This window comes from Leucoraja erinacea, chromosome 44 (assembly GCF_028641065.1).
Source record: "Leucoraja erinacea ecotype New England chromosome 44, Leri_hhj_1, whole genome shotgun sequence".
In the NCBI taxonomy this organism is placed as follows: domain Eukaryota; kingdom Metazoa; phylum Chordata; class Chondrichthyes; order Rajiformes; family Rajidae; genus Leucoraja; species Leucoraja erinaceus.
Genome location: NC_073420.1, coordinates 1,134,556 through 1,148,359, shown reverse-complemented (window position 1 = coordinate 1,148,359; position 13,804 = coordinate 1,134,556). Strand labels below are relative to the sequence as shown.

General features: G+C 44.2%; 1 protein-coding gene across 2 annotated transcripts in view; it reads left to right on the top strand.

Annotated features, from left to right (window-relative positions):
• Window positions 1-13,804, top strand: part of LOC129714967 (ADP-ribose glycohydrolase MACROD1-like) — a 614,100-nt gene that overhangs the window by 347,559 nt on the left and 252,737 nt on the right. The window lies entirely within an intron of this gene.

Sequence of the window (13,804 nt, the reverse complement as noted above, 5' to 3'; positions counted from 1 at the left end):
CTAAGCTATTATATGATCCAGTCTGAAGAAGGGTTTCGGCCCGAAACGTTGCCTATTTCCTTCGCTCCACAGATGCTGCTGCACCCGCTGAGTTTCTCCAGCTTTTTTGTGTAACCTTCGATTCTCCAGCATCTGCAGTTCCCTCTTAAACACTAAGCTATTATCTGTTTGGGCATGATCAGCCATGATCACATTGAATGGCAGTGGGCCGAATGGCCTACTCCTGCACCTATTGTCTATTGTCTATTGACTACTATCTACCTCATTGGAGACCATTGAACTATCTTACATAGAAACTTAGAAAATAGGTACAGGAGTCGGCAATTCGGCACTTCAAGCCAGCACTGCCATTCAATATGATCATGGTTGATCATCCAAAATCAGTACCCTGTTCTTCCTTTCTCCCCCATATCCCTTGATTCCGTTAGCCCTAAGAGCTATATCTAACTCTCTCTTGAAAACATCCAGTGAATTGGCCTCCACTGCCTTCTGTGGCAGAAAACTCCATAGATTCACAACTCTCTGGGTGATAAAGTTGTGCGAAGGGCCTGTTTCTGTGCTGTATGACTGTAAAAACAGAGATGAAAACAACGAGGTCGAAGATGTGAGAAACGCATTGTTTGAAAGCGATGTGCGATGAAACCTAGCAACATTCAAGTCTTAAACAGGTCTACTAAGATGATTGAGAGTTTGGAGCATCAAGGAAGACTTGCACATTGAAGGAAGCTGAAGAATACACAGCAGATAGCAAAATAATCGGACGGGTGACATAGTAAGTAAGTTTAGTGGCCAAGTTTATTCACATACAAGGAATTTTCCTTGGTGCTCCGCCCACAAGTAATAGTGAATGGAGAACTAACCAGAACGGGAAATAATTCCCTTGGGTTTTCTTCAGCTGTTAGAATTCAACATTTAAAAATAAATTGGATAGGCATATGGATGAGAAGGGAATGGAGGGTTATGGTATGAGTGCAGGCAGGTGGGACTAAGGGGAAAAAAAAATTTGTTCGGCACGGACTTGTAGGGCCGAGATGGCCTGTTTCCGTGCTGTAATTGTTATATGGTTATATGGTTAACATGATTCATCACAGCTTCTCCATTAATAAAAGTATCTTCCCATTCACTGGCTTTAGGGAACTGGAGCAAATTTAGATTTTTGTTGTGAGATACTAATCCACAGATCTCATTCAGCCGTGGAAAGATTAATACGTTTACCAGTCTTCACAGTGGCTGAGTCCAAAGAGTTAATATTAATCGGACCCTGCCATCTGTTGGATGGCACCAGTGTATTCAGATGGCAATAGGCGTAGGAGTAATATCTGAACAGCTATGTCTTCCTTTCACTTAGCATGTGTACACTGCAATTATTCTTGATGTAAGCAGTAATGTTTTCAGTGGATTTTTTCGCTGATGTTTCGTACTGCAGTTGATAATTATATTTGGTATCTGTTACGATCCTCTTGTTTGTCATCCACACCTCGTTTGTAGAGACAAGGGATTCGATTTACTGGAATAATAATTTGTTAAATCTCTCTTGCCTGTATAAATATCAGCAATTTTGAGAATTCTGAATAAAGGAACACCATCAGTGCAAAGTATGTTGGTATGTGCGGTTTCCTGGGATGGCAGGACTTTCATATGAAGAAAGGCTGGATAGACTCGGCTTGTACTCGCTGGAATTTAGAAGATTGAGGGGGGATCTTATAGAAACTTACAAAATTCTTCTGGGGTTGGACAGGCTAGATGCAGGAAGATTGTTCCCGATGTTGGGGAAGTCCAGAACAAGGGGTCACAGTTTAAGAATAAGGGGGAAGTCTTTTAGGACCGAGAAGAGAAAAAAAAATTCACACAGAGCGTGGTGAATCTGTGGAATTCTCTGCCACAGAAAGTAGTTGAGGCCACAGTTCATTGGCTATATTTAAGAGGGAGTTAGATGTGGCCCTTGTGGCTAAGGGGATCAGGGGGTATGGAGAGAAGGCAGGTACAGGATACTGAGTTGCATGCTCAGCCATGATCATATTGAATGGCGGTGCAGGCTCGAAGGTTCGAATGGCCTACTCCTGCACCTATTTTCTATGTTTCTATGTTTCTCACTAGTAAGAATATCATTGTTCCATCTGGGACACGTGGCAATAAAACACACTTGATCCGTGACTCATCCCTCTACTCTTAAAGTTAAATTCCTTGGAGCTAGATAGTGTTCTTATTAAAGAAAGCGGAGTCAGGGGATATGGGGAGAAGGCAGGAACGGTGTACTGAATAGGGATGATCAGCCATGATCAAAGTGAATGGCGGTGCTGGCTCGAAGGGCCGAATGGCCGACTCCTGCACCTATTGTCTATTGTCACCCCTCATATCTGTTGTCCTGCTACAGCAAGTCAGAATGTCTTTGTTTTGTTTTGGGATATATAACAATAAAATGCTCTTGCCTCTCTCTCTTATTAGACATGCAAATGAACAACTGGAAGAATTACATATCGCACTCCTCAGTAATCATAGAAACATAGAAAATAGGTGCAGGAGGTGGCCATTCGGACCTTCAAGCCAGCACCGCATTCATTGTGATCATGGCTGATCGTCCCCAATCAATAACCCGTGCCTGCCTTCTCCTCATATTCCTTGCTTTCGCTAGCTCCTGGAGCTCTATCTAACTCTCTCTTAAATCCATCCGGTGATTTGGCCTCCACTGCCCTCTGTGGCAGGGAATTCCACAAATTCACAACTCTCTGGGTGAAAAAGTTTTTTCTCACCTCAGTCTTAAATGGCCTCCCTTTTATTCTAAGACTGTGGCCCCTGGTTCTGGACTCGCCCAACATTGGGAACATTTTTCCTGCATCTAGCTTTTATAATTTTATATGTTTCTATAAGATCAAACTGGGCAGGGTAGACCCTCATCCTTCTAAACTCCAGTGAATACAAGCCTAGTCTTTTCAATCTTTCCTCATATGACAGTCCCGCCATCCCATTATCAATCTCGTGAATCCTACGCTGCACTGCCTCAATGTATAACCTTCAAGATGTCCTTCCTCAAATTAGGAGACCAAAACTGTACACAAGGGTCCAGATGGGTCTTACCAGAGCCCTATACAACTGCAGAAGAACCTCTTTACTCCTATACTGAAATCCGAAGAACCTCTTTACTCCTATATATAATCGTCCAAAACAAATGTGTCGAATTTGATGCCAGGTTGCACTAATCTCGAGACCCGCTGAGTTCTTCCAGCGTTCCTTTTTCACTCCAGGTTCCAGCAGATGCAGTCCCTTTTGTCTTCGCCACTGTTTAAGAATTTGTTCTTTATACACAAGTGATGCCGACATGAGAGTAGGCAGCACCACGAAAAATAGACACTTGTTTCCATGTCACTGGCTAACATATCAGTTTCCCATTTTTAATTTAAATTTACAGCTAACTTCTCCCAACGCAGACTGAATTACCTCCCTATAGTGTAAAATTGACCGCATACGTGATGAGGTGTGGGCGGCATTCTGCACTGCACTCTTGGCACTGGCTGTCACTCACACACACACATAGCTTCATCAGTCATAAGGTGCAGGTCACCCAACGTGCAATATAAATCATATCGCATGGCTCCCAGCCAAGGATACTCTATTTCATCTAAAGGTTGCGTTGTTCATCTCATTACATGACACTTATTGCAATATTTCCGGCACTATATTTTGACCCCATATGTGCACTGATGAATGACCTTATTAATATAATAACTGAAGGTGATGTTCGTCACTATCTCGATGATCCCGCGGACATTTGTTCATCCAGTCGCGTGAAGGACTCTTCTGCCCTTGAGAGGCTCCTTGGGAGAAACAAACCGGTGAGATGATACAGGCATTGGATATTTAACTTTTTAAATTTTTTTTAAAATATTTTATTTATTAGAAGCAGTGATATAAGCCAAAGATAACATCATACATTTCCTGTACCACTTCGTGTTTTAAACTTTAAAAAGAAGGAAAGTAAAGAGAGTTAGATAGGATAGGGGGTATGGAGAGAAGGCAGGGGTGGGATACTGTGTTGGATGATCAGCCATGATCATATTGAATGGCGGTGCAGGTTCGAAGGGCCGAATGGCCTACACCTGCACCTATTTTCTATGTTTCTATAGTAAGTGCGTGAAAGAGTGATCAAGAGAGACCCTTTTAGAAACGTAAAACACAAACAAGAGTTAAGAAGAAAGCCAAAGAAAAAGAAAGAGAAATATAGAGAACAGAAGATATAAGAAAATAAGATAAAAGGGATATACCAACTTCATATCTTTACACACCCCTCACCAGGTTCTGAAACCATTTATTTTCAAAGTTATGTTGCACCCTATACTTGTAATAAGTCGATAAATGGTGACCAAATCTTTTGGAAATGGTCTGGTTTGCCTGGCTAGGAGGAATCTCATGTCTTCCAGGTGTAACATTTCGGACATATTTGAAATCCACCATTTTTATCGTTGGTGTGGGAGCTTTTTTCCAGAATTTAAGTATGAGATATTTAACTTGTGTGGAAAATGGATTGTTTATGGTTGCAAAGGGGAAGTTTGAGATGTGATTTACGTGTACAAACAGAGGATGGAGTTTTGGCTAAATGCTTATCATCACCCCTTCACAGAGAAGGAGGTGGACTGTCTTCCTGATGGCAGACACAAAAAGCTGGAGTCAGTCAGCATCACTGGAGAAAAGGAAGAGGTGATGTTTCAGATCATAGAAACATAGAAACATAGAAATTAGGTGCAGGAGCAGGCCATTCGGCCCTTCGAGCCTGCACCGCCATTCAATATGATCATGGCATATAAGGATCAAGACCCTTCTTCTGACTGAGAGTCAGGGGAAAGGGAAACGAGAGATGTGGACGGTGATTTGGAGAGGTGTAGTACAAATGAATGAACGGTTGTATGCAAAAAAGTAACGACGGTGAAGGAACGAGGCCATTGTTAGCTGTGGGCTAGTCACATATTCCTTTCCTCCAGAGACGCTGAGTTACTCCAGCTTTTGTGTCTATCTTCGGTTTAAACCAGTTCCTTCCAACACACTCCGCCTTCCTGATGCACTGACTCACTATATACGTCCGAAGAAGGGTCCCGAACCGAAACGTCATCCATCCTATTTCACCAGGGTTGCTGCCTGACCCATTCCAGGCCTATCTTTGGAATAAACCAGCATCTTTGTTTCTACACTATATAGGTTGTTAGGCAATAAACTCAGGGGCATTAACCAGCAATGATGAAGATGCTGAATGGGAGAGGGATGGCTCAGCACTTCAACTCCCCCTCCCATTCCGAATCCGACCTCTCTGTCCTGGGCCTCCTCCATGGCCAGAGTGAGCACCACCGGAAATTGGAGGAGCAGCACCTCATATTCCGCTTGGGCAGTCTGCACCCTAGCGGCATAAACATTGAATTCACCAATTTCCGGTAGCCCTTGCTGTCTCCTCCCCTTCTCAGCTCTCCTCAGCCCTTGGGCTCCTCCTCTTCCTTTTTCATTTCTTCTCACATTTGTTTCAGATGATCATGGAGGTTTATCATGGAGTGGTGAATCTCTGGAACTCTCTGCCACAGAGGGTAGTTGAGGCCAGTTCATTGGCTATATTTAAGAGGGAGTTAGATGTGGCCCTTGTGGCTAAGGGGATCAGGGGGTATGGAGAGAAGGCAGGTACGGGATACTGAGTTGGATGATCAGCCATGATCATATTGAATGGCGGTGCAGGCTCGAAGGGCCGAATGGCCTACTCCTGCACCTAATTTCTATGTTTCTATGTTTACGATCTGTGTTTCTTCCTGTTGTTCATTTGCACGCATTATAGGAGAGAGAGTCAAGAGTGTTTTATTGTCATATGTCCCAAAACAGTACAAAACAGACCGGCAGCATCTCTGGAGAGAAGCAATGGGTGACGTTTAGGGTCGAGGCCCTTCTTTCAGACTGAAGAAGAGCATCGACATGAAACATCACCCATTGCTTCTCTCCAGAGATGCTGCCGGTCCAGCTGAGTTACTCCGGCATTTTGTGTCCATCTTCAAATGACGTCACGCGCTCCAGACGGCTGTGCTGGCGCATGGAGTCGCGGCCGACCTTCGCGGGACCGTCGAGCCTCAACGCGACCACGAGGTCGCGTAATTAGCGTGCCAAGGACACATAAGTGGGACTGGGGCTTGACAGTTTTCAGGCTCCTGTACCTTCTTCCTGATGGCACGGGGTGAAATGAGAGTGTGGTCAATTTTCAGTTTTTATTTCAAATGTTTAATTTTTGATCAAACATCTCCCTCCTCATTGTAATCTAATTTACATAAATTGAGGCCAAAATTTAAGTGATGTCAACATCTAAGTAGTTTTTATCGTGTAAAACAGCAAGAATCATTATTGCTGGTGAAATTAAGCAAAGAGTGTTCTCCAGCACTGCTCCCGAAGTCACAGTTAATTGTCAATCCCAGAAATGTGATATGGCTTCCACTGAATCGACAGAAGAGAAGCGTTTTTTTTGGTAAGTCTGTTTATACTTGAGTGTGTCTCATTACTGACAGGTTCAGCAATGAGGAACAATTAAATCCCTTCCTGTCATTATCTTAATTACACCATGGAGCTAAACTGCTAATGAGATGGCAAACGTGAGATCCAGGCTTCGAGTCCTGTCAGGCACTGATGGCAGTGTTGTGCTAATCTTGCCCAGCTCACCTTTCTTTCTCTTGCGCCTGATGTGAGGGTGGGGGGGGGGGGGGGGGGGGAAGAAGAAAGGAAGAGGAGGAGCCAGTGGGCCCACTGGCTCCTCCTCTTCCTTTCTTCTTCCCGGCCCCCCCCCCACCACCCTCACATCAGTCTGAAGCAAAGATCCTATAGCGAGCCAGATAGATCACATGACGAAAAAGACGTGGTACGGTCATGGGCAGATTCATGGGTAATTTTCGGCCCCATTTCCGTAACCGGCTTCCGTCTCCGCACCAAAGATCCCGTCGGATACTAGTGCGGAGACGGAAGCCGGTTTACGGAAACATCCTCGTAAAAATAAAAGTTATTTGGGAAAAATCTTCCCCTCATTTTCAGAATTATAATTTATTAACACAAACTGTTCCCCCGCAACGTTGATTACACTGCGAGTCGGGTCGGGTTACTGAAATGGATGAAAAAAAGGCCCACGTTCCGCTCCATTACGTACTACACGTCAGCCCATTGCATTTAGGGAGTTGTCTATCTTGCTCTGCTATAGGATCATTGTTCTGAAGAAGGGTTTCGTCCCGAAACATTGCCTATTTCCTTCGCTCCGTAGATGCTGCCTCACCCGCTGAGTTTCTCCAGCATTTTTGTCTACCTTCGATTTTCCAGCATCTGCAGTTCCTTGCATTGTTTTCTTTGCTCCCCTTTTCTCTCCCACGCAGGAATATCCTTGGCGTGGGTCTGATGGTGTGAAAGAGAGGCACCAGAGTGATGCCTATCAACCCCCTTGCTCTGCCAACATACTTGCAATTTGCCTTTCCTTGCAGTTGTCAGGAACATTAACAAATTGACGGACTGTAACATTAATATTGGAATTTTACACAAACAAATAGCTGGATTTCTGGATTGGTTTCAAGATACAGCGCAGAAACAGGCCCTTCGACCTACCGAATTAGCGATCCCCGCACACCTATGGGCCTGTCCCACTCAGGCAATTTTTTAGGCAACTACAGGTGACTAGTTTGTCACCACGTGTTCGCCGCTGGTCGCCGGCCGGGAGTAGTCTTCTCCGTCGCGCAAAAAGCCGTAGCGTCTTTCTGGTCGCCGCCAAATTTTCACCATTTTCGGCGACAGTGGGCTTAACGCCAACGAGCGTAGCTTGACTTCTCCTGACGCAGGTGCTGTCATAGGTTGTCGCCGGGATGACGTAGGTAGCCGCCGGTTTTTCGGCCACCTGCTACGACTATAACAATCCCCGGCAGTTGCCTAAAAATATCCCCAAGTGGGACAGGCCCATGATACTAAATAACCATATAACAATTTACAGCACGGAAACAGGCCATCTCGGCCCTTCTAGTCCGTGCCGAACACTTACTCTCCCCTAGTCCCATCTACCTGCACTCAGACCATAACCCTCCATTCCTTTCCCGTCCATATGCCTATCCACTTTATTTTTAAATGATAAAATCGAACCTGCCTCCACCACTTCCACTGGAAGCTCATTCCACACAGGTACCACTCTCTGAGTAAAGAAGTTCCCCCTCACGTTGCCTCTAAACTTCTGTCCCTTAATTCTCAAATCATGTCCTCTTGTTTGAATCTTCCCTACTCTCAATGGAAAAAGCTTATCCACGTCAACTCTCATCATTGTAAACTCTCATTCTCACTCTCATAAATCCTACCCACATTCGGGCCAATTGACATTTATACCTTGCCAATTAACCTACAAAGCTTTGTAGAGGGAGAACGTGCAAACTCCGTACAGACAGCACCCTTAGTCAGGTTCGAACCCGGGTCTCTGGTGCTGTACAACTCTATGGCTCAAAACGTCTGATGGTGTGAATGAAATGTACCAGAGGGATGCTTATAAACCCCCTATCTCTTCCAATTGGCCTTTCCTTGCCATTGTCAGAAACGGTACCATGTTTATGAATTGTGACATTAATATTGAAATTTTACATTAAGAGATAGGTGGCAGGAAAAAGAAGGATTGTTGGCTGGGTGGTGATTATGTATTTTTGAAAGTGGTGATTATGATATCCTCAATTTTTAATGCATGAGGTATTAAAGTTAGGACATGGTGGAGATTTCTGCAAAGAATGCTGACGAACACTCTATTCTGTGAAGAAATCCCATCAGCAACCTTCATTGATGGGTGTACTAGTAAATCCCGTGCGGAATACAGGAGAACCAGGACTAGAAAATGGATTGCAGTTCTCAGTTGGGTTTCCAGGGTGGATAGGTGGCACTGTCATCTTTGCAGGTAGACTCCACGTTCCTGCACCTGAGAATGGAATGAATCAACCGTGATCGGCAGCGGTGGATCTGCCGTCTTATAGCGTCAGAGACCCGGGTTCGATCCTGACTACGGGCGCTGTCTGTACGGAGTTTGTACGCTCTCCCCGTGACATGCGTGGGTTTTCTCCGGGTGCTCCCACACTTCAAAGGCGTGCGGGTTCGTGGGTTAATAGGCTTGGTATAATTGTAAATTGTCCTGAGTATGTATAGGATAGAGTCAGTGTGTGGAGATCGCGGCTCGGTGGGCCAAAGGGCCTGGTTCTGCGCTAAACTAAACTAATCTAAACTAGAACCCAAGAGTCAACTTCAACTAACTTCATGGCTACATTGCTTCTTGTGAGATGATTGCAATTTAGCTGTTACAGTTCTGACATCACCACAGTAATCACACAATACATTACTTTTTGCAGTCATTACATGCTCCAGTTAAATGCACTTCTTTATTTCTCATTATAAATTATGGAAAAGTGATCTGTGCTGTATTTGATCATTTTGACACTACCTCTTGCATTGCTATAATGCCTTATCAAAAAGCTTCACATCCAACAAAGTTAAATGAAATGCAGTAACTGTTCGCCCGAAGGCAAATGTTTGCACTGAGCTAAATTTCGGAAACCAAAAATTAAATGAATGACCACTTAATTAGTTTTTTGGGTGGTGTTGCTCAACGAAGGGTACTGTGAAAATTCTCTTAAACACCAGAAGCATTTTTGTTAATGGAGACATTAGAGTTGGCAGATGATGGCATTGTGAGCAAAAAAAAAAGCAAACTGCTGGAAGATCCCAGCGGGTCAGGCGGCATCTGCGGAAGGAAATGGACAAGATGCTGTTTTGGGTTGGGACGTTTCTTCAAGACTGGAGTTGAGCGGAGATAGAAAGGAGAAGGGATGTAGAAGGGATTCATTTGGTGAGTGAATCCAGAGGTAGAGGGGTTGATCGGCAAATGAGTTAGGTAGGGGAGAGAAGGGCGGAGATAGCCACAATGGTCAGAGATTATTTTTTTTTTTTTAAATATTTTATTAGAAGTACAACACAGTGGTACCTTTTTCCAGGTGCCTAATATATGTTAACATAATACATTCTCTGTACAACTTCATTTTTTATTTTTTTTAAAGAGAGAAATAAGAAAAAAAGAAAGTAAAGAATAGGGAAAAGTGTAGTGTGTGTAAATCAGGAAAGAGATAAGCGAGAAAAGAAGCGGGAGTTTATCAAATAGAAAAGGACGTAAATAGAACAAGAAGTTCAGGTTACCCCTAAACTTTTTAATTCGCAGTCATGTCCCCTTGTTTGATCTTCCCTACTCTCAGGGGGCTTTTCCACGTCAACTTGTCTAGAGGTTTTTTTAAAGTCCCCCCTGAGAGGGATAGACAGAGTTGACGTGGAAAAACAAGCTTTTCCCAGCGCAGAGAGGTAGGGGGGACTTGATAGAGGTTTTTAAAAATGATGAGAGGATAGACAGAGTTGACGTGGAAAAGCTTTTCCCACTGAGAGTAGGGAAGATTCAAACAAGGGGACATGACTTGAGAATCAAGGGACTGAAGTTTAGGGGTAACATGAGGGGGAACTTCTTACTCAGAGAGTGGTAGCTGTGTGGAATGAGCTTCCAGTGAAGGTGGTGGAGGCAGGTTCGTTTTTATCATTTGAAAATGAATTGGATAGTTATATGGATGGGAAGGGAATGGAGGGTTATGGCCTGAGCGCAGGTATATGGGACTAGGGGAGATTATGTGTTCGGCACGGACTAGAAGGGTCGAGATGGCCTGTTTCCGTGCTGTAATTGTTATATGGTTATATGGTTATATTATATGAGATGCATTTTTATGTTGTTGATCATCTTTCACCCGTACCCGAAACATTTCATTTTTACGATACTGTTGCACCACATGAATCCAAGAAATCAATAAATGGAGACCAACTCGTTAAGTATTGGTCATGTTTATCTATTAGGAGGATCAATGGGGATATGTCGGCCATTTTCCTCCACACTGCAGCACGACTCGCTGAGTTCCTCTTAAATTGTAGGGGCAGAATTAGGCCTTTCGGCCCAACAAGTCAACTCCGCCATTCAATCATGGCTGATCTATCTAACCTTATTCTCCTGCCTTCTCCTCATAACTCCTGACACCTGCACTAAATCAAGCTAAATTTGCTTTAAAAATATCCACTGACTTGGCCTCCACAACCTTCTGTGGCAATGAATTCCACAGATTCACCACCCTCTGACTAAAGAAATTCCTCCTCATCTCCTTTATGGAGAAACGTCCTTTAAGTCTGAGGCTATGACCTCTGGTCCTAGACTCTCCCACTGTTGGAAACATCCTCTCCAAATCCATTCTATCTAGGACTTTAACTATTTGCTATGTTTCAATGTGCTCCCCCCTCATGCTTCTGAACTCCAGCGAGTAGAGGCCCAGTGCCGACAAACGCTCATCATATGTCAATCCACTCATTCCTGGGATCATTCTCGTAAGCTAACACATCCTTCCTGAAACATAGGGCCCAGAATAGATCAGAGTATTCCAAATATGGTCTGACCAGCGCCCTATAGAGCCTCAGCATTTCTTATAATTTCGTTTTCATAAGAGGCCGCATTTAACAAAAAATATAATGCTGCTCTGTTGGTCGTAAGAAATGTTATCTGAGCTGGGCGGAATGGATGGCCTGTCACATGTGGAAGTGTCGGCAGGCAAGCAGGCTCTCTGGGTGAAGCAGAAATGAAAAACAGCTGCCATATTTCAGGGCAGACAGAGGCTAATCTGCCTGCTCTAATACAAGTCAGGATGCTGGTCACATAGCAGCTGTCTCACACTCAAATCACCATGTGATACACAGCAGAACAATACTTCTGCTAAAGTTTGGTCCCTTTTGATGAGGTGAGGCCTCCATGTCGAGTACATTAAACAGTGAACAGTCGATCTCTCTCTGTCGCACAAACTTGACTTGTTTTCTCTGGATCATTGGAGGCTGAGGGGTGACCTGAGAAATGTATAAAATTATTAGAGGCTTAGACAGGGTAGATAGTTTTGTAAAAGCCCTGTCCCACTGTATGAGTTAATTCACGAGTTCATTCACCCGAGTTTGCCCTGATACGAACTCGGAGATTTACCGTAATGGCCGCTCGTAGGTACTCGGGGCTCTCGTGGTCATTTTTCCGAGCTTACCGCGTTTCCCGAGTACCTGCCGTTAGCGTTACGAGCCGCTAAGAGACGTCCCCGAGCTCCGACGTACATTCTACGTGCTTCCACGAGTTTGATTCTTTTTTTAAACTCGGGAGAGCTCTTGAATGAACTTGTACAGTGGGCAGGGCTTTAAGGGTGTCAATGGATATTTTTACGGCTGAGATAGATAGATTCTTGATTAGGATGGGTGTCATGGGTTATGGGGAGAAGGCAGGAGAATGGGGATGATAGGGAAAGATGGATCAGCCATGAATGAATGGTGGAGTGGACTAGATGAGCCGAATGGCCTAATTCTGCTCCTATCACTTGTTTAAGAAGAAACTGCAGATGCTGGAAAATCGAAGGTAGACAAAAATGCTGGAGAAACTCAGCGGGTGAGGCAGCATCTATGGAGCGAAGGAAATAGGCGACGTTTCGGGTCGAGATTCTTCAGTCTGAAGAAGGTTCTCGACCCAAAACCTATTTCCTTCGCTCCATAGATGCTGCCTCACCCGCTGAGTTTCTCCTGCAGTTTTGTCTACCTGCCTGTAGATGCCTGGAATGCTCTGGCAAAGGGGGTGGTGGAAGCATATACAATGTTTATGTTTAAGAGTCATTTTGAAAGGCATATGTACAGGCAGGAAATTGAGATACAGATGTGCAAACAGATGTGCAGCTTAATTTGGCATTGGAGGTGGCATCGGCATTGTGGACCGAGGGCCTGTCTCAAGCTGTACTGTGTAGGAAGGAACTGCAGATGCTGGTTTACACCGAAGATAGACACAAAATGGTGGAGTAACTCAGATGGTCAGGCAGAATATCTGAGGGGAAAGGAATAGTGGCATTTCGGGTCGACACCCTCCTTCAGACTCTGAAGTCTCGACCTGAAACGTTACCAATTTCTTCTCTCCAGGGATGCTGCCTGTCCCACTGAGCATTTTGTGTCTATCCTCATCTGTACTGTCCTATGTTGCTGCATTTCCAGAATGCTCGGTAAATATAATTCATAGCGGCACCAATCTGCCTGAGATACCAAATGTTCTTGATTTTATTAATATTAATATTTGTAATAATATTTAATAATATAATAATTTTATGGCAACATCCCTATTGAGCTTTCGCTCATAGAATTTTATGCTGAATGGCTACGATTCTATTGAAGGAGGTTTAAGGTCTGAGGAGGTAGTTATGTTATTATTGATACAGTTATTGATTTCCCTGCAAAGAGCTTCCAGTGCCACATCTTTTACATGTTCCCTGTTTGTTTACATCAGGCACCGGTATCACGATTATTGGATTGATGAAAGAACCATGTCATGATCATCAGAAGTTCCTGTTTCTTCCATCTCAGTCGCTGTGTACGGCTCATTTAGTCCTCTAGTCCGAACGAAAGCAGACTGTAGTGTTGCAATTGTAGTACCCTTTGGAAAGTCCACGCCCACTGTTGCATCGTTCCTCTTGCCAACCATCTCCTGTTGTAGTTCTAAAAACTTCCTGGTAAACCTCGCCAGAATCCTTTGCTGCATTAGTTTGGTTTCATTCCGTTCAGAGATACAGCACGGAAACAGGCCCTTCGGCCCACCGACCAGCGATCGTACTTTCCCATCAATACAGGATTTATGGAGAGGATGTGTCCTCTAATGGGAGAGTCTAGGACCAGAGGTCACAGCCTCAGAATAAAAGGACGTTCCTTCAGGAAG